The 22,500-nt window shown below is 41.6% G+C and overlaps 1 long non-coding RNA gene across 1 annotated transcript in view; it reads left to right on the forward strand.

The window, feature by feature from the left end:
- The first annotated feature begins 1,375 nt into the window (after positions 1 to 1,375).
- LOC309519305 overlaps positions 1,376 to 22,500 on the forward strand; it is a 45,818-nt gene continuing 24,693 nt past the window's right edge. The window contains exons 1-2 of the long non-coding RNA XR_014213786.1: positions 1,376 to 1,508; positions 10,457 to 10,676. This is a non-coding gene — a long non-coding RNA (uncharacterized lncRNA). The remainder of the gene's footprint in view (positions 1,509 to 10,456; positions 10,677 to 22,500) is intronic.

Consider the following 22,500-nt stretch of genomic DNA (forward strand, 5'->3'; position numbering starts at 1 on the left):
ATGGGGGGTCATCTTATACACAGAATGTTGCAATTAATTCTTTCTTAATTTGGGGCTCAAAAAATCGGGATTGTCTTATACATGGGGGTGTCTTATACACGGAAAAATACAGTACATATTTTGTGCACCAAAACACCAGAGTAGCATAAATCTGACTGAAGGTTACATTCTGATCTGCAAGCAAGATTGGTCGTATTGAATGGGGTCAGTCCATTGCAAAAAGTGGACTCAATGACTTCTTCCTTCACTCGTACTTTTAATAATCTTGAAAACAGCTAGCATACAGACAGTCATCAGCTTAGCATTCTACTGGGCACACCATAGGCAAAATGAAAATAGGAACGCCATTGTTCTGTTGCTCTGCTAAAGTCAAACCGCAAGAGCAATGGAGAAAAGAGAGGTTTTCAAAGCCTGTTTAAAATTTTACAGTGATAGGGCTTGCCTGATCTCACGTGGAATTGATATACAATGGATACATAATACATGGGCAACTCCAGGGCCAGGCATCAATGGGCAAATTCCTCTTGGCTAGATTTGGAATTGGCTCAATATCTACAAGCTTCCTTTAGCTAGTATTCAGAAAAAAGCTTGACAGCTTCCAAGAGTTCTGAAAAGACTCTATTGATGGCGCATATGTGCTGACTATGCTCCATCCATGATCATTTTTGTATTCCTCTCTGCCATGAGAGAAAGGCATCTGGAAATTCACCCTCTTTTCTGAAAAGCACACTTGTGGAACAGGTGGGGAGGTTAGATCAAGGGTAACGAAGGTGGTGCTGGCCAGGTGTTGCTGGTTTCATCAGCCTCGGCCAGCATGGTCAATGGTTAGGAATGATGAAAGCTGTTGTGCAACAACATCAGAAAGGAACCATATTGACTACCTCTCTTTTCATATCGAAGAGATACAACAGCAAAATAAAAATATTTTCAAGGGAGAAAAAATCAAGACAACTGAATGACGGAAACAGAAAATACATAAGGCTGCTTAGACAGGTGGTTTGATCATGGATCATTTATTCCTCTGCAAGAGAGGCTTCCATTTTGCTTATTTATATATAATTTTGGTGGCTGCAGGTTTATGAGCTTAGGCAATTGTTGTGAGGTTGCCAAGGATGGTGCATGTGTTTTTCTTTGCTGTAAACACTTCTCCAGCACTCTGCAGCCTCCCCAGCTGTGCATATCTGTGTAAAGCCCCATGGAATTATTTATGTCACAATGTGTTGCCCTGGGCTTTGATTGACGTGCAGGTATGCCGTAAGGTGGCAGAGTGGACCATTGATGAGATAATTTTCAGCATGAAAGAAATGACATCACAAACAGCCCTTGGTTGCCTCAAAAGTATGGTAAGCACAACAAAAACTCTGCATCCCTTTCCCACCCATGAGGTTTTCACCAAAATTTTCTCTTCCCTTTCAACGTTATTTCAAACAATTTCTTTTTCTCATGAATTTATGGAGATGGCTGGCAGGGAGAATTGACCAGCACAAGTACTAAGTGCAGCAGAAGAGGTAGCAATATTTTAATGGTTGTGTTCTCTGCCTTCCTGTGGGTCTTCCAGTTTTGTCAAAATTCGAACAGTTCTGTGGCTGTACAGAGGCCTGCGGCACCATGATGAAAATGTTGAAAAGATCCATGTTTTGTGATGCTGCACTAGTATACTTGTTCACAAACCTCTTGTTCTGGCTCAGCAAGCCTTCAATATGGCTGTTTGTGAGGTTTCTGGAGTTTGTGATTTACTCTGTGTCACAAAGTGGGCCAAGTCTTTACTTTCAGAGTCACTGTTCTGGCTAGGTTTTGTTTTGTTCTGTTCTGTTCCATATGCATGAACTGTGAACATTACTATGCTCATTCAGGACCCCTTTTCAATGTTGAAATCATAACATTTCTCCCTTCTTTATTTGACAGCATAGATTCCCCCTTTTAAGAAATCACTGTAGTTACCAAGCCCCTCCTGCCCCACATCCCTAAACTCCAGAAGACCATCATTATAATGCAGTACATCATCTGCTAAGCCTGTAATTGAAAGAGCTTCTGGTGCATGGAAAATGAGATTCAGGTGTATGAAGAAATCTGATGGGACATCACAGCACAGTCCCTTTAAAATGTCAACGGTCCCCTCTGTCTTCTGCCTGCTCTGTGTGACATTGCTGCCGAAAGAGTATAGATTGAGGGCAAGCTCATCGTAAATGAGTCCAATAATGGTGATTGATTTAGATGACAGTGTACTCAAAGGACCAGTTCCTAAGTGGGTAGAACTTGGCATAACACCATTAAATTCTGCATCTCATATTGGAGTTATAAATATCAAGAGCCAACGTCACACCTAGAGCAAGTAGGTCAGATTTCAACGACTAGACTGGTATCCATTTTTACCATAATTATACAGATATCCACTAAGGTTAAAAGTTATAGTGCATTAATTGTTCCTATAGCTCTGAAAGCAAACGGCAATGTAAACAAAAGAAAGATTAATTGCAAACTTTTCATTTCTGAAGTTATCTTAATGCATAAACAGGGTTTGGGTTTTTTAGACAGGACTCAACCCCCAAACCTATTTCAATGACTACACTCAGCATCATTCAGATGTGCTAATATTTTAAGGATATCTCCCAGTCCTTCCAAGCACTTTCCCTGGATATTGCCATTTCTGTTATGTTGTGAGAAAGGCTGTTCTGTGAATTTGCAAAATTGTTAGTGCAGAGAGTGCCGTAAAGCATTTGCAAAGAACCTTTTCACATTGGTAGCTACAGGCTGATACCATGAAAATGGAATGAGCTAAATTGAATTATTTAGTTTGGTCTAAACTAGTTTAAGAATCAGTTATTAATTCATGGCCTACAATTCTCAGATAACCCTGGAAAATGTAGTTCTGCAAGCACTGCTGGTGGTTAGGAATCTCTGAGAATTGTCTGCACCTTACTACTATTTCAAGGATTCTTTGAGGGAAGCCAGAAAAGTTGAAGTGGTATAAAATATATGTTAGAGGCTCCATTTTGTTTTTCATTCAGGACTAAGGATATGTGTACATTTCTTCAGTGGCCAGAACATAGATTATTATTTACATGTTGGCATTTATAATATTTGTACATTACTCTATTGAGTTGTGTGTCTTTTTAGTAGAATGAAAGCAGGTTTATACAAAAATATGATGGACGTGTGGGTGGACTACTCTGCATTGCAGTACATGGGAAATTAGGGCAACAGCTGTTTGCCATTTTGTCTGCTTAATACATTATAAATGCCAGTTGTTGCAATTCTGTGGTCTCAAGGCACATTTGTAAATCTCACTACTGTTGTTGGAAATCAAATATTACTTTGATAAGGCACGCCAGGCTTAGGGAATGGGCCATAGCTCAGGGGTAGAGCACAGAAGGTCCAAGTTTTGAGTAAGAGCCATAGACCATGTGCCACTACTTCAGAAAATAGCTAAAGGACCACATCACTGAATTGTTTCCCTAGCCACATAGAACTCTTCCAAATAATTGGTATATAAAGGGAAAGCTGTACTCAGGACAATGTACATGATGTGCTATCATAGAATTGTAGATTTGGAAGGTACCCTGAGAATCATCTAGTCCAACCTGCAATGCAATGCAGGAATATACAGCTGTCCCGTATGGGGATCAAACCTGCAACCTTGGCATTATGTTTATATGGACTGTTCTGCACATATTGTATACATGGACATTATTCAGTTATGAAAACTCATCTGTGTCTTCTGTAGAAGTACAATCCCAGAAAACCTATACCCAGTGGTTTTTGTGTGTGATGGTGTTCGCCAGTATGCAGTACTGTCACCTCTTTTTTGCTCCCCCCCCCCAGCACCCATGGCATTTTTATGAAGATATGTACCGGCACCTGACTTTTTACCAGAAAAGGAAAACACTGCCTGTGCCAGGTTTTGTTTCTTCACTTGTAGATCACCCATAAATAAATCCCATTGAACCCAAGTTTGCTGATTCACTAGTTGCAATGCTTAAGAGAAGGTTCCTTCATTACTATGAGGTAGCGAAACAAGCCTCCAGGCACACATCTGCAATATATTGGTGCTTTGCGTTAATCAGTTCCCAAGATCCCATAGCTATATTAGGAATGGCATTCGCGACCACAGTAGGGCAATGAACGAAATCAGTAGCCTCTTCTAATTTGCAGTAATCGGACTATCCCAGTTTAACTATTCACATATTATGGCATTCCATGATGGACTCAAGCAGCAGCACTAATTAAAGCACAATGTGCAAACAAGTTTTAAATAACATTGAAATAAACTGTTTATATAGCGCTTTATGTAACGCACCATGAATACACTAGGATCATGCTCTTAGTTAATTTGATACGGTGAATGTTATATTGCATAAAGCTGGAAAGTGCTCGTAAAGATCGGACATTTTTCAGTAGATATTGTACAACATGGGATCTTCATTTATCCATTTACTTTCCTTCTTATATCTGCTAGCTACTATATTGCTAAGTTCTCCCCTACAGACTTAGCGAAGCCTGAAATGTCATTAATGAAACACGACTTATAATCATAATAATAAAAATCCCAAGAGGGTAAGATCAAAATAATAATACAAACAGTCAAACACTACTTGGGGCATTGCATATTTCAGTTGCTCTTGCTTTTCATAAAATGTGAATAAATATAAATTTTATTAGCTTTTCATTCATGATTTCCCTAATGGGTACAGATTGTAGTATAAATACTTTGTTACAATATTTGTTACTTGGAAGGAGGGTTACATTTGAATTAGCTCCAGTTTAATCAATGAAATTAATCAAAAGTTGCTTCTGAATGAGTTTCAAATTCTAGGGATAAAAAAGAAAGTTGCCATAATCCAAAAACCCATGCTCACACAATTAGTGGCAGAGAGTGAGTATCAATGGATGTGTTGTTTTCCCATTCATTTCTACGGAAGCAGAAGCTCCATTCATGCCTTTCTCTGCAATCAAATAGCCCCTTCATCCGTCAACATGAATGAGGTTGTCCTTGTGGTCATGAGAGGGTGCTGCACCTATGGGAGCCAAATACAGAGATCACTGGATCAACCTGTTTACCAAATCAAATATAGTGTTTTCTTATGCTATACAGATAAAGACAGTTGGCATTCTCTTTGCTGCTGCAGTAAAACAATAGCATTCCAGACCTAGGGTCTAATTACTTTACCATGCCAGTGGGACAATCAACCTGCCCTCTTTCCCGCTTTTCAAAAATCATGTGCAATTTGCTTCTTTCGGGAGGTTGCTACCAGTGACATGCCTTGGAGGCAGCAGCATAATGCTTTGCAGGCACAAATGTGAGAGGTACATCAGTAAACTAATTTTGGCATCAGAAGGAACACTCAGTCAGCCTGTTGCCTTATCAGAATGCTTGCAGATATACCATCTCCAGAGATCTTAATATGTATATTTATATCATCTCCTCCCTCTGTTGTCAGAGTTTGCCAGTTATGTGCCCAACTAATCATCCTCAGCATCGGTAAGAATCATCCTGCCCTCTGCAAAACACCACAGGGCAATTTGAGGTTTTAGTACATCACAAAACAAAAATTCCTGTTTTCAAAACAGATGCCTGCCTTAACTAATAAAAATTGAGATGTCGGGCATACGCATCCATTGCCTACCAACCCATCTCAAGTGCAGCTCAATCATGGCTCTGTCTTTTACTTAGTCTCTTCAGCGCACTTTGCATCCCACTAGATGTGCCTTGTTTTGAACGAGGTCTTTCCCTGGAGCAAGAGGCTGTGAGATGCCATCTAGCTGATTGAAAGTGACTGGCTGCTTGACAGTTTAGCCTGGCTGTTTCCAGGGGGCATGTGCGTGTCTATTAAAATCACACACACACACGCAAAAGTTAATATGCAATCCAGATATAGCTGTTAAATCATTCATTTGGAAGCAAGCCTCTGGTCTTTCAGGCTGTGTGCGTAAACAAGCCCTTCTGCCCATCCCACCTCAAAAAACCCCACTCATCCAGGTGGCATTAAAAAAATGTCCTTGCAGTAGCAGTGAAAGAAGGAGCAGTCTTCCCATAGATGGACAGCCCTTCTGCTTTTTCTCTCTTTCTTTAAACAAAGTGGGAGAGGACCAATTCTCCCGTTGGCCTCATGCCAAGAGATGGGACAGGGCTGGCTGTAAGGCCATATGGTGTCATGGTAGAAGCTTTGTTGAGTGAGCTATTTATGGCCAGGCTCCAGCTCCTCTAGACACAGTCAATCAGTCCAGCACTCGTCATTCCACCCTTGATACAACATGAGAGGTTTCTGCTTGCCAAATATTTATTTTTTTGCCACATAAGAATATTTTTCCCCTTTTAAAGCTACGTGTTGGTCCTGAGACTGAACTGGTGAGCACTTTGAGGAGAAGGACAGAGGCACTGGGAGACTCACTCACCAAGGCTGTGGGGCTTGGGGACATGGAGAGGAATAGGGCTGGACAGACCCATAAAATCTGTTCTTTCCCCGGAAATATGATGGCCATACCAGCTCTCGAACTGGGGTTGAGACCACAAATGCAACAGCCTGATACCCCTGAGTGCCCATCCCCCCTGTAGACGCAGACCAAAGCCTCCCCTGATTGCAATAGAAGTTGTGACAAATTATATCTTCATTAGTTCCTAACTGCAGTATTGCTACTAGGAAAGCAAAACCTCTACAACTCCAAGTCTCCGTTGTACATATGAGTAAAATTCCTGCTCAGCCTTGTCGTTCAGTGCTTAATTTCTGTTCATAGCAATAACAAGCAGCTCTTCTACAGAAGCTGGGCCAGGAAGTTTGTAATGGCCATGCTGAAGCCAAAACCTTGGCTCTCCGCTTGTGACCAAGGAGCAGAATTTCTTTCACATATAGAGAAAGGGAGAGGTTGGGGCTGCTGATGCTGCTCATTGCCTTTGAGGAGCAAGGCCTGCCCAGCCTGCATGTATTTGGTCATGGTATAAGTGATTCTGCCTGCCTCTAGGCAGACAAGGACCCATGCTGCATCCTGTATAATGGAAAACATAGGTTAACAGCATGAATCCTTGGGACAAGATGTGTAGGTTCCTTATAGCAACTGGAAATTTATTGCACAGTAACATGATAATCTTGAGAGACTTTAATACTTCAGATCAAAGCAGATTTAAGCTGAACTTTCTCAGTAGTAAATGATTTACAATTGGCAGTAGTTGAAGCTCAAAGCCAGAACAGTGTGTTGAGCAGGGATTACACTGTGATCCCAAAGAATACAAGGTCAAACAAATAAATTCTTCATTCAAACACAATCAGGAAATTGACTTTGATGAGTAAGCACAAAGAGCACCGAAGAAAGCATGTGCTGTCAGAGTCTGAACACCAACCAGTCTAAAATCAGGATCAGGAAAGCGCTGGACGGCTTCAGTGAAGTTGCAAATATACCTCCAAGATTTGCCTTCCCTGCCTTTGAAGATGTCATTTAAAAGTCTGATGTGTCTTCACTACAAAAGCAGAGGTTTGCCATTACACTCACTTCCCTCACCCTTAAGATAACAACAAGGTTGCCTGTAGGTACAACTGTTCAATTTATTAATGATTTTCTTTCATCTACCACAAAGCAAAGGAACCAGAACGCTTAGTTGCTGTATACCCTTGTCTGCTCAGATCAGTATTTACAGAATCCCATATTTAAACTGGAACCCTACATACCACTTTCTGGCACTCTGAGTTTGTACCAGCTCTTCTGCTCAGACTTCACTAAGGCAAAGTGCCATAGGTCATCCTTGGTTACACATTGCTCCCAGGAAACAAATACTCCTTGTGCCTCTCATATCCATGCAGATTTTCATTTTTCATTAGCACATCAGTAGTTCATGCCATCTCTTTCAGCAACAGAATTAATCATTTGCATTCAGAAACTGGAGTGAGTTATACCCCTCCCACCTGCGAGCATCTCCTCAACCCACAGGGGATGGGCTATGAGCATAAAAGAAGTGCTGAGAGCAATAATTTAAAATTATCTTGGCGAATCAGTCTACTCTTTTAATGAACATTGTTTTCTGTTCCATTGGGAGGACACCAGCAAGGGAGGAAGATAACAGGGCATCTTACATTTTATGTCAATGAGCTCTCCTACTGTAACCGTAAAGTAAATGAGGTGTGAAAAAGCAATGTTTTTGTTTCTATCTTTTCCCTTTATCTGATTGAATTACAGCAGGAAAGGTGTCTTGGAACAATCCAGATAGGGAAGTTTCAGGTTTTATAGTTCCGGTCCGTCATAGACTATTACACCAGTTCTCTAAGTAATACAACTAAACTGCAATAGCAGCAATAGCAATCATGGGGTCACTGTGTTTAAAATAGGGCTGAGAAAAAGGGGGGAAACCCAACTGTTTCCCAACCCGTTTTTTCTTGTGTTGGAAAGTGTCTGCTGAGCTTAAAAAGTGATAACTGCTTTAATTCTATTCTATGAGTTGCTATTCCCAGTCTTCCTCTTCTTTGCAATCAGCTTGTAGGACAAAAGACTCTTCTTCTTGGGATCATGGGTTCAAGCCCCATACTGGGCAAAAGATTCCTGCATTGCAGGGGGTTGGACTAGATGACCCTTGTGGTCCTTCCAACTCTACAATTCTATCATTCTATCACTGTTTTCATTTGCCCTCCATTTGCCTTCATGGCCATTTAATTTGATGATGTTGCACCGAGCACATAGCTGACAATTGAATGAAAATGTGTTGGCACAGGAGAAGGAAGACAAGTCCAGAAGATCAATATTTGACAGATTGGGGAAGGGGGACATTAGGACTGGGAGGAAGGAAAGACACTTAATAACTATGGATAGGCTGTTCCAAATTACCTGCACCAGGTGATTAGCAGATCTTGTTAATTACTTTGAAGGTGGCCAATGTAAGTTGCGAAAAATTCCAATAAAATACAAATTCTCTCAGTCATCAAGATTTAATCTTGAATGAAGGAAGGATTGGACCTGAGACATAGAGGTCTACTGTGACAAACCCACCCTACATATTTTTATGCAGAACAACAGTACCATCTGCAGCATCTTGGATCTGGCACTCATGCTGAATAAGCAGTACCCTGGGTCTTTACCTCCAATGCATATTCTGAGTTTAATCAATCCCCCCCCCCAATAACTCAACTGGTCTGAAAGTGCAAGTTCTTCTGTAATGAAAGTTAAAGACTAAGTACATTTCTGGTTGGCTATCCATCAATACCCTTTACATCAGATATGAATATTTTCTCCCCATTGGACCAAATTACAATTCATCTCCAGTCAGAGGCTGGCTTGGATTCCCATGACTCTGTAAGGCATCATCCCAGCACTTTGAACCACCCAAAACAGGAATCCAAAGATGCTCCTTTCACAACCTCTTTCCTAAAAGCGGGTCTGCATATGCCCTGAAACCCAATGTTCTACTCAAGTTCTTACATAACTGGCTATGTCAGATTGTTGTTATTAATGTTTATTTGCAAATTTATGTGTGTCCATAGCCTTCATTCCCACCCCTACCCCCACAGCCGTACACAAATTGTCCGTTGGCATTTGTATTCATTGGCTTAAAAAAAAAGAGGCTTTTCTCTAAAATTTCTCACTGAAATCTTCCCATGATTGCACAGCTGTTAAGCTACCCCCTTCTGCACTGGGTTCTGTAAGATCTCTCATCCTCTGGGATTTAGAAAAGTAAACTTTAAATTACTTTATTTTTACATTCTTCAAGGGCTGAGCTAAAGAAGGACCCATGTCTGAAAGGCTTAGAAAGAAACACAAACAGCTTTCATTATCTCAGTCTAATGACAGCCTAATATATCTATGTATCTTTATCTATCTACCTACTATCTATCTATCTATCTATCTATCTATCTATCTATCTATCTATCTATATGGGGGGGCCTACACAAAAAACCCCTTGGACTGAACTTGGTGCAGCGGTGCCCCATGTGTCCTCCACTGGTATAGCTATTGGAGGGAAGGTTTCCTGTATTTTCAGAAATTGTTTCTGTCCCCAGCTATCCTATCATCACACCAAGTGCAAAATATATATTCCTGGTGTTAGGCAGTAGCACTTCCAGGATTATTAAGATTGTGGCTTTAAAATGTTTGATCAATTTTATATTTTTAAATACATTGTGAGTCACATTGGAAGGTGGAGGGCTAATCCCATAGAAAGTGACCTGCATATACTGATATAATTAAATATTTAAAAGGATCCTCCCCCCCCCCCGAAGGCTTCAATTACCTGTTTTAATGGAAGTGTCTGCTTTTCATGACGCTTCTTCCTGTTGTTTTATCTGACTGGTTGTTTCAAATCTTATTACTTGGCTTATTATTTTGATACCTGTATCCTACTTTATTTTTTAATGTTTACAGAGGCCTTTCTTTGACTGGCAAGTAGGGTATAAATTAGTTAACTAAAAATAATTAAATCAATCACTGCTTGGCATTTTGGCTAAGATCAATTAATAATGGTTAAATCCATCTTGTTTTGCAGGTTGTGTGATGACACCACCTCTGACATGTTATTTAAAGAAAATCCAGGTCTGTCGCCGCACTCAAATTTTGGCACAGCAAAATCCAGATTAGCTAGCAACATAGCTTGGCGAAGCCGCTGACAGTGGAAGCAAAGAAGGAAAATGGTGCCAGGAAGAATCAAGCAACCGTCAGAAGAACAAAAAGGTGCCAGGCGGCACTGAAAGAATGTCAGCCTTTCAGTAAGTCATGTTGAATGTGCTACTTTTGAAGGAAATATCAAAACTAGAGCATTTTGTGCAGCTTTCACTTTCAGCCTCAGGGCTCCATTCCCTACTGGGCAATGTGCCATGTGGAAGTGGTGGATGGAGCCAAAAGTGGATGGGGCAGGGAATATAAGATTTTAATCTTGTACAGGAGACTAGTGCCTGCACACACATATCCCTCTCTAATCTCCATCCTGGCAAAAGTCATCATCAGCGTTCAAGGACACATTCCAGCTAAGCCAAAACATGTACGGCCAGTGTGAAGCAAGGTCCCGGTGAGGGATGTGCCCAAGGGTTGGACAGAGAGATCTGGAGGGCCACGTTTGGTCCCCTGGTCGTGAATAATAATAATAATAATAATTTATTTATTATTTATACCCCGCCCATCTGGCTGAGTTTCCCCAGCCAGAGTTTTCCCAGCCACTCTGGGCGGCTTCCAATCAAGTGTTAAAAACGATACAGCATTAAATATTAAAAACTTCCCTAAAGAGGGCTGCCTTCAGGTGTCTTCTAAACGCCAGATAGTTGTTTATTTCTTTGACATCTGATGGGAGGGCATTCCACAGGGCAGTTGCCACTACCGAAAAGGCCCTCTGCCTGGTTCCCTGTAACCTCACTTCTCGCAATGAGGGAACCGCCAGAAGGCCCTTGGCGCTGGATCTCAGTGTCCGGGCTGAACGATGGGGATGGAGATGCTCCTTCAGGTATACAGGACCAAGGCTGTTTAGGCCTCACCCCATCATTTCCATATTTTGCATTGTTTGTGTTATGATAATATCTGTGTTATGGGAGGTACATTTTCAACGGCAAAGAAAGTTTTACGTTTCATTTTGAAAACCGAGTAGGAAATTCTATTAAAGTGCAAAAGGAATCCAGCCATTGCTAATGAACATTTTCGCAAAACAAAAGATAAACTTTTTCCACATCTCATTTGATTTGTACTATTGCCTTTGCACTCTTGAGTGCACAAAGACAGCAGCTTTTACCTGCCAACCAAATAATTTAAATGGCATAAACGTTAATCATCAAAACAAACACACACTATTAACTGCTTGAGGGAGTATCTTAAATGAGCGAGATGGTGAAGAAAACAACAGCATTTGCTGCTACTGAACTTGCAAATCCTCTGGGGTTTCATCAGAAGCCTGTATGCATGTTTCTGACTGCAGTATCTGACGTGTTACATGCAGGCGGAGGGCTGGAGGAAAAAGGGGGAACACAATATTTTGTTCTCTGTTCTTCATTCCCCTTTAATTCTCAGTGGAATATTCATGGCCTATAATTCCTAACTCAGTTATAACATGCACATATGGATGATTAGTAGGAATCAGTAATGCTAGTATTTAATTAAACTTCCAATGTAGCTTCTCTTGGGAAGACTATAATGAAGGGCCATGTCTCACAGATAGAGCCTATGTATGGCAGGCAGAAGGTCTCAGGTTCCATCCATGATATCTCCAGCCCCCAAAAATAGGAAAATAAAATTAAAAGGGGTAATGTGTCAGGTGATGATAAAGACCTGTGCTGGGAAGTTACTGCCAATCATAAGAATATAAGAAGATCCTGCTGGAAGAAGCCAATGGTCCAACTAGTCCAGCATCCGATCCTCACTTTGGTCAACAAGATGTCTGTGGGAAACGGGCAAGCAGGACCGGAACACAAAGCACTCACCCATTCACTGTGGCTTCCAGCAACTGCTGTCAAGAAGGGTTACTGCCTTCAACCATAGTCATCATGGCTAATTTGTTGTTGTTGTTTAGTCGTTTAGTCGTGTCCGACTCTTTGCGACCCCATGGACCAGAGCATGCCAGGCACTCCTGTCTTCCACTGCCTCCAGCAGTTTGGTCAGACTCATGTTTGTAGCTTCGAGAACACTCCAACCATCTCGTCCTCTGTCGTCCCCTTCTCCTTGTGCCCTCCATCTTTCCCAACATCAGGGTCTTTTCCAGGGAGTCTTCTCTTCTCATGAGGCCAAAGTATTGGAGCCTCAGCTTCAGGATCTGTCCTTCCAGTGAGCACTCAGGGCTGATTTCCTTAAGAATGGATAGGTTTGATCTTCTTGCAGTCCATGGGACTCTCAAGAGTCTCCTCCAGCACCATAATTCAAAAGCATCAATTCTTCGGCGATCAGCCTTCTTTATGGTCCAGCTCTCACTTCCATACATCACTACCGGGAAAACCATAGCTTTTACTATACGGACCTTTGTTGGCAAGGTGATGTCTCTGCTTTTTAATATGCTGTCTAGGTTTGCCATCGCCTTTCTCCCAAGGAGCAGGCGTCTTTTAATTTCGTGACTGCTGTCACCATCTGCAGTGATCATCATGGCTGATAGGCAATATCAACTTTTCAGGTAACGAGATACTTATATGTCATAGGAAACACTGAGGAAATATACAGACAGAAACCAGGATCATTAACCACGTCAATACAGCTTCACATTTCATGTTCAGGTGGATGAAGGTATTCTCCCTGAAATCAAAACCAGTTTGCTGTGTATCTGTATCTACAGCTCTACCTTCATGCATGCTTATCTGACCCAGGATGTCTTTTTCAATTTCAACCTGTTATTCTAGCCCTGAAGTCAGTGTTGATGCTGGTTTTTACTTCCAAATAAACCACCAAATCAAAGAAGCTTACTAATGGGTAGTTTGTGATCATTGATTAATTTCAGTCAACAAACCTGCTGTCAAAACACAATAAAGTTGAGTTAGTGGTCACTTCAGCTATTTTTAGAAGAAGGGTTGGGCCAGTAAAATAGGGGTGAAGGTCAATAATTACATAGGGAGTGCACTGAAAGCGATAACCGGCAATATTTTCACATGGCAAAGATGAAGGGAAACTGTTGATTCATCTGCAGCGCTGCCTCTAGAAAGGATATTGATTCACCTGCCAACTGAATGCCTTTGATATAAGGTGAATGCTTGGCTTTTGCATCTGCAGCCCTAAGCACTTTGATGAGTATGATTCAGTGTTATGGCTTCGGAGGCATCACAGCTGGGTTTGGTTCTACTGTTTTCATTCTCTCACAGCGAAAGCAGGGGCACGGCCATGACCGAGGGACGGAAGCGGTCTGGGGAGCAGTTTTCCAACAATCTGACACATTTAAGGACCATTCCAATGTTACTTTTTTGTGGCTTAGGAACTCTACAGCTTGGTTTCTGCCTGTTGTAGGAACTGAATAGGAGTAGAAATCCATGGTCACACACTGAGGAATCGTGCTGTAGCTTCTTCCTCTGCCAACATGGGAATTACCCTAATGTCACCTTGAAAAATGCATGCAGAAACAAAAGCCAGCTGAAAAACAGGTTCGGGGATGGCACTATAAATGGCGCCCCTTTGTAATGTCGGGAAGAAATCACTATGCAATCAAATGCCATCACATTTTGAGTTTCCTTCAAAGGGGTGGAGAAACTCGCAGTATAGTAATGGTATCATATCACACAGCTAAATTACCAGGTGTTACAAGTAAAGGGGGAGAACAAATCACAGAACAGGTGTTTTCAATAGCAGCGTCTTGCCTGTTAGAACATTGCAGGCTCACCCTCCAATTAAACAGACTGCAATCCCCCTTCGTCTCCAACACCTTACCATGGCCCTCTTGCCAAAATAGGACATTCACACCTCAAATTTAAAATATTTATCCCATACATTTGCCACATTCATTGTGGCTGATTATTTTTAAACTGTTTTTTGACCCAGACAAACAAGTCAATCCGAAATAAGAGAACTATCCAGAGTGGATGCCATTTCCCCAATTATTATACCAAGGGGCTTCTTCTCATCTGACACCAGAAATGAACTTATACAATTACCGGTAAATGTGCTGAAAATCAGGGTGATAATCTTACATAATACCCAATTTGTTTTTGCTTAGGTCTAGGGTAGAAGGATTAGTAACATGAGTCACATTTCACTGTTTTGAACCACAGGCTTCTGCTTGACAAAGGTGCTTTCCTCCTGCTACATATCACACCAGAACACATTTGCGCTGCTCTGTAATGTGTTGAAAACATCAACATTTTTGCTCCGATAATGTAGTAACATACCGGTAGCAGCATGATGGAAGACCCACTTTGTCACATGCTTCAGTATCCTTGTGCCCTATTTTTTATAGAATGAGAAACATTTCCAATTATTTAATGTTATATTAACTTCCCGTTTGCCTCATCCGGCTTTGATTTATTGTACAGCTTCTTGCCAGAACTGCTGATTCCCTATAAATCACTGCATGCAAATCAATAAAATGAAATCAAACAAATCAAGGGACCAAACAATATTTCATTACCTCCATTTTTACTGTTTCATATAAACTTAATTAAAGTTTCAGATTAATTAAATTTAGTTGTCATCAGCACTGCTGCATATAAACGACTTAGCTTCTATTTCTTCTGCGGCACTGTGGGGTGGGGGGAATAGCAAAGCAGCACTGGCAATTCTGCAAAAGAATGCTTAGTAATTTCTCTTCTGCTTTGGCCTCTTGAAGATAATTGACAGCAAGCTTGGAGCTCAACAGCTCCACAGCACAAGTTCTGTTTCTGGCTACTTATGTACATACCGTATATCTCAGTTGTGTATTTTCTCTGGTCTAAAAAAAAAGGTAAATTTTGTGTGGGCATATGAATGGCAGATTAAACAACATGTTATGGGCACGAATGTCCGAGGTTCGTTGGCATGCTCCTCCATACTCTATTCTGCATACCTAGGTTTGTAAGTTCTGGCCTGTTTTATTGCTCATAGGGAAGGAAGATTCCCTACATATGATTTGTAGCAATCATTGCTCTGTTATGTCAAGGACAGCTGCCACTGAATACAAGATACTAGAATTTCAGTGCTGAACATTAGGTGTATCTCTCACCACCTGAGTGATTGCCATCTCTTGGAGAAAGGAACATTTCTGCAGATCCATTTGACTCTTGCCCGGAATATATTTTTATTTCTAATGTTCCTTATGCAAGACAAGGCTTGAATGCTGGCTTGGCTTGCTGCCATTTTGCTGCTTTGTTGTTTCTCTAGAAGTGTGTAGAGGTTGGTGGTTCGATGACCCCACCTTCTTCTGGGCTCCTCGAACTCTGCAAGATGCAAAGACTTGCAACACTTGGAGGGGCATTTAGAAAAAACCAGATGGAATCTAGCAGATCCACCAAGGAAGGATTGAATACACCCCCAACTGACTCTTCGGAGCAAATTTATTTTGACAAATCAGGAGGAAGAAAAGTTGATCTCTTCCACCACCCCCATTGCATTTGTTGTTTTTATTACATATCTTTCAATGTGTAGGTACCTTGCAACTATCACTTAATCATCCTCACACTGAACAATGAAAACATGATTACCATATTTTTTGCTCTATAAGACTCACTTTTTCCCTCCTAAAAAGTAAGGGGAAATGTGTATGCGTCTTAAGGAGCGAATGCAGGCTGCGCGGCTATCCCAGAAGCCAGAACAGCAAGAGGGATTGCTGCTTTCGCTGTGCAGCGATCCCTCTTGCTGTTCTGGCTTCTGAGATTCAGAATATTTTTTTTCTTGTTTTCCTCCTCCAAAAACTAGGTGCGTCTTGTGGTCTGGTGCGTCTTATAGAGCGAAAAATACGGTATTTCCGTTTTACAGAAGGCTGGAAATATTGCTTTTGCTGAGTGGTTTGGTTGACACCTAATGCTACAACCCAATACACTGTTACTTGGAAGTAAATCTCATTGAACTCAATAGGACTTACAGCTAGTGCATTTTTTACAGGGGGTACTCAAGGGTACGCAGTACCAGCGCCTAATTTTTTTGGTTGGTGTTAAAATGTGTGACACTTACTGTAACAACTTCACGGTGAGTACCGGCATCTATTTTTCTAGAAACAAAGCACTGCTTACACTCAAATAGCAAGGCATAGGATTGTGCAGTACATTAGCTGAAGAAGCAATTTCATGGCTACCAACTAGGGCTGGTATATGGATGGCTTTGCCCTTCTTCTACTGTTGAAGCCAGTATGCCTTAATACCAGGTGTGGTTACACTCAGATCCTGGCTTGCAGGTTTCCCATACACAATTGGATACCCATTGTGAGAAAAGGATGCTGGATTAGAAGGTTCTCTGGCCTCATCCACATCAGGGCTCTTAGGTTCTTGATGCAATTGCTACCACTCTCAGCACCACCTGTGTTTCACCCCACATTATTCAGAAGGGTCCCATGACCACCTCACTCCTGGAGAAGCTTCTTGGTAGTGCAGGTATCTGCTGTGGGGAAAAGGGGACAGCAAACTTTCCTTCCATGGTCTTCCTTAAGTTAACCCCTATCCTAAAAATACAATCCTATACACACTTACCTGGGAGTAAGTCCGATTGAACTCAACAGGGCTTACTGCGGACTAGATTCATATAGGATTTCATTTTTAGTATCCAAATCAAAGCCATTTTGATGGCCATTTACAAGAGCTTATTGAAACGTTTTGCACACAACTTCTTAGACTATCTGATTTTGAGCTGGTTTGTCGTTTGAGGTTGAGCTGCACGCCTGTTCGCAGTTAAAACGCTTAAAACTGCTATCCATCTTCTCAATTGGAGTCTTACAACTTAAAACACTTTCTATTGTGAGGCAAGAGGGGGAATGGCTGGATACATTGGAAGCCATAATGGAAAAGATAAGTGAACTCAAGTATCCACATATTTGGATAGGAGAGGCTAAGGCGAGAGAAAGCCTTTGTATACAATTTCCTTACCAAGAAAAACCCCCAGTCCTTTCGACATTATGTGGCTAAGCTTTCTGGGGAGTTCTATAAAAATAAAATGATGCAATTTGAAAGCAGGCAAATATTCTCAACTTCCCCAGGAACAGTACATTTGCTATGCTTAGCTATTTTAGTCGATCTAATTTGGTTCTGTAAATGCAAGGAAGCTGTTCAAATACTACCACCATTTGCCTACAATTCTCCGCATTTAGTGCTATTTGTTTTATCCTGAAATTCTTCTAGCTTTGAAGGTGCCCTATATGTGCATGCAAATGTACACTTCAGGAAGCAAACACAGTAGCTGTCTATCAATGTGAATCTGAAAACGAGGGTCTTGAAGAGTGGAATTCTCCCCCTCATTTGAGTTCAACACACACCTACCGTACATTATTTTTAAAAATGCTGACATTCCAAGTGAAATTACTTTCATCATTTCCTGCCCCCAATACATCCTTGCTTACAATTAAAAAGTACAAGTTTATAATGCTAAATAATTTATTCCCTCATCTCTCCATCCTTCTCTCTCTTGGCTTTATCCTTTACTTCCCATCTTGCCAATACACCTATAGAAAAGAAAATGTTGCATTAATGCCCCCTCTACCTCTGTGCTCTTGTTTGCTACTGCTTTGGGGCACCATCTTCCCTTTCCTTTTTCTGCTGCCACCTCTTTCCATACCAAACACATTTAATATCTCTCCTTGATGCATTAGGAAATTCATTATGGCCTCACAAGCCTGCCAAGATGCATCTTTTAATGCAGGTAAATACGTGCAACCCCCCCCCCCCAGGTTAGTACTGATTGCATGTTATCTAGCTGTGCACAACTACAGCTGGATTGGAGTAATGAAATACAGAGGTGTTGTAATTGTCGCTGGGCTGATATATCACCAACCTCCCCCCCCCAAAAAAAAAGTAAAAGCGTGAGATGGTAGTGGGTTGTGTGGTGTAAAATGTTCCTCCAGGCTCATTGTACTTGTTTTCCATTTCTTTTGGAGTCTTGATGATCTACCTCTCTGCTACACAAGTTTGCCTCAACTTGAAGGAATGCTTGCTAGTTTTCAGTCAGGCCCTAGGGCTGCAGATTGCCCATGCGATACAGGGCCATCACACTATACTCCGGACTCAGCACGGGGAAAGGAGAACATGTCCTAGGCAACACCTTTCCTTCTTCCTGCTCTGTGCCATTGGCAGACTTTGCCTGGTTGCCATAGGCAAACTTCTGTACTGCATCTCACCTGCCAATTGCAGCTTGGTCAACAAGGGGGATGCGGGTGGCGCTGTGGGTTAAACCACAGAGCCTAGGACTTGCCAATCAGAAGGTCAGCGGTTCGAATCCCCGCGACAGGGTGAACTCCCATTGCTCGGTCCCTGCTCCTGCCAACCTAGCAGTTCAAAAGCACGTCAAAGTGCAAGTAGATAAATAGGAACCGCTCCGGCGGGAAGGTAAACGGCGTTGCCGTGCGCTGCTCTGGTTCGCCAGAAGCGGCTTTGTCATGCTGGCCACATGACCTGGAAGTCATACGCCAGCTCCCTCGGCCACTAAAGCAAGATGAGCGCCGCAACCTCAGAGTCGGTCACGACTGGACCTAATGGTCAGGGGTCCCTTTACCTTTTACAACAAGAGTTTCAGTGGCCATCTATTTTAGAAGGCCGGATTAAGGCTTCAGCCCCCTAATCAAAATACACACCAGATATATAAAATTGCTTCTTATTGGCATTGATCCAACAAACATCTTTTCTGTTATTTGTAAAGTCTCCCCCTCCAAAAATGTCCCACTTTCAGCTAAGTCATACTGGTATAGCACATGGAAGTAGAGGAGGAAACCTGTGTCTCTGTCTGCCATTGATACCTGAACAAGAGAGATAGTTTAAGCCCTGCTGATGTTAATGGGTGGGTTCTGTTACATCTACTTGTCTGTTGACTTTATTGGTATTTATTTAAACGAATGTTTTATATTTTTTGTATAAACCACTTAGAGGTTTATTTAAATTATTAAGTAGAATATAAATTTTGTTAAAAGAAATAAGTTCCCCACTAAATGAGAGAGACTTGAAACTGCTCACCTTTGACTAGGGCATGCCCACAGGTTTTTATTTTTTTAGAAGCTGGGGTGGAAAAATACAGCCTTGAAATATTACAGAGGTTGTATAATATTTTGTGTTCGAGACAGGGGGAAACAGCTGTCAGTGGAAAAAGACATCAGCAGGAGATGTTTACCAAAGAGATAATGGAGCTGAAACTGACAGAAGCTTAAGGATGAGCAGCGTCTTTTAAAAGTCTACCTGTTTCATCTTCCCCTGATCCCTCTGTGTGAAAGAAAGTCCTTCAAAGGCATACTAATCCCTTAAGTAAGTGAGCTTTTGCACTTAAAAAAATGGGGAGAAGCAAGCAAGTATGGTACAAGGGAATGATGCTTTGACGGGCATTCGTGGGAAGTGACATATTCCTACAATTCCTCATGCAAAGTGGTCTCACTAAAGCCACTGAGAGTAGATTTACTGGGATTTCGGGTCATGCATTCATTTTCTCAGTCCAGTAGCTTAAGTTTCAGCAACATCTAAATGAACTGGGGAGGATGGAAGGAAAGATTTCAAGAGTTGCTTGTTTGATTAAGTAATGATATTAAATCCAGTTGTTAAAAGCCTGTGTGGTGTATGAAAGCAGATGTTTGCCAGAGCTCTTGCAAATGGATTAGGTAGTCAAATAGGATGTACAGGAGGGTGTGTGCATGTGTGTGCACGCATGCACACACACTCCTATGTTGTGGACTTAACCATCTTCTTATGCATGGTTATCTTTAAAAAACAAAAACAAAAAAACCTTCCCCATTGGTTCCAGTGGGGGGTAAGGTTAGAAATATATAAACATAGGGTTAGGGGAAAACTCCCCTAAACTCTAGAAATTGATAAATGATAGGATTTTGGTTATTTGGGATATGAATGGGGCAATACCAGCTGCAGAGGAATTCCTGAGCTAGCCTATGCAAAACCAACCTGGCCAAGCTAGGGCCATTAAGAAACAATACAAGGCCATTAGGGCTATTGGCAGTGCAAGAGAACTGTGCTTCCCCCCTGCCCAGAGGTGTGAACAGAGACTGAGGGGTTGGAAGGTTGCCAGAGTAACTGGGTGTGATGTCACTGGAAGAAGTTGGGGCCTTTGACGCAAGGCTTGGAATACGAGAAAAAAGACAGATATCCATCTTGGGCAGGCTGGCTGAAGGCAGACTGGGAGAGATACTTTGGACTCCCCTGCACTGCTGGGGGCAACAATCCTCTCTTAAGATAACCATGCTGTAAGATCTGAACTCCCTTCATCTAAACTTAGGTGTAAATATGTGAATAAATCACATTTATTAAAACTATGACAGCCTCAGCGTGGCTTGGCAGGGATTTGGGTGGTCAGCAAAAATAGGAAGCTGCCTTGTCCCAAGTCAGACCATTGGTCCTTCACAGTGTCAGACAAGAGCCTTTCCCAGAGGCACCGTGATGGAACCTGGAACCTTTTACATGTGCTCTGCCACTGAGCTATGGCCCTTCCCCATATGGCTTCAGGTTGCCATAAGGTGTCCTAGGCCTTTTGTCTCATAGATCCAAAGCTGCCCCACTGTGTGTTTTCCACCACTACCCTGGGGGTAGTTATTTATTTATTAATACTATTTTATGTGACTTGATGTACATGATACCTAAGCAGTTTACATAAGATGTTTAAACCAAAATATAAATACTTATCACCAAAATAAAACAGTTAACACACAACATCAATTTAAAAAAAAAGTTAGGAGGTCTTCATTAAAAAAGGGTGCAATTCCCAGGCACATTTAAAAGTAGTATTTTAAAATGCTTTCAGATGAATCTTGGGAGTGTGTGTCAAGCACCACAACATCCTTCTGAGATGGGTTGACCAGAACACTAGGTGGTATTCCAAAGAATTATGATACTGGTATTCTTGTTTTCAATCTCTAGCATGCAATTTATCTTTTCCATTGCCACCACACACTGAGTTAATGCTTTTCACTTACCTGTATCCATCACCACCCTAAGATTTCTTTCTTGGTTGCTGACTGCATGTTCAGATCCCATCTGTTTATGTGTTAATTTAGGATTTATTTATTTATTTTTGTGCCACTGTGAATCATGTTTCAGTACTTCTACCCTGAACCACTTCTACAAGTGATGATTTTACACTTTCACACTGAACCTCGTTTGTCATTTTGTTGCCTATTGCCTAGTTTTAAGAAATGCTTTTGGTGCCCTTTGGTGTCCAATACCAGACAATGTATTAATAGGTTTAGCAGCATTTGCCTCAATACTCAGAAGTAGTTTAAACTGCACGTTACGCCTGATAATACATGGTAGTTACGATTCCCAGCACCCTTAAGAAAATACAGTTCTCAGGATTCAGTGGAGGAACGTGTGCACTTTAAATGCACTTCAAGTGTATGTTGTGGATGCGAGCCTTGTCAGCTAGGATTCCTGTCCCCATGGAAAGTGTGTGTGTGTACATGTGCTGCACATATTTTGAGAACACGAGGCTTCAGCACACAATGAAGCAGTTATGTGAGATCATGACCACACGTGTGTTTGGCATGCGTTTTCACTACATGGAGTGGTATCAGGGATGAAATTTCACTTAGTCTGAAGACAGACAGATATCAGGATCACAGCACACAGGGATGGAGATTTATTCCTTTCCAGTCATGACTCCCACCAGGCACACAGCTTAATAATAAAAAGTTCCCATCGGCACTTAAATCCCATCAATTCAAGAAAAACAAGAGGCATTGCCACATCATCTGCATTAACCTTGACGAGTTACCCATTAGAACACTTCATTTATATTGTCCAACAGCGGAGAGGAGTTAGAATAACTATCCTTCACAGTTTCTAAATGGGTAACAAATGTTTCCTTCTCTGATTATATATATATATATATATATATAGGTTTTGGTGTCTTCGGGTGTCTTCCCGTGTAAGAGTCAGGGTGTCTGTGCGACGTTTCGACGAGGTCTCACTCGTCATCTTCAGGCTGGTGCTTTCGGCTTCTTGTTACTGGAACAGAGCAGAATCTGGTGTTTGAGTTCCT

This window comes from Podarcis vaucheri (genome assembly GCF_965113315.1).
Source record: "Podarcis vaucheri genome assembly, chromosome: 1".
NCBI lineage: Eukaryota > Metazoa > Chordata > Lepidosauria > Squamata > Lacertidae > Podarcis > Podarcis vaucheri.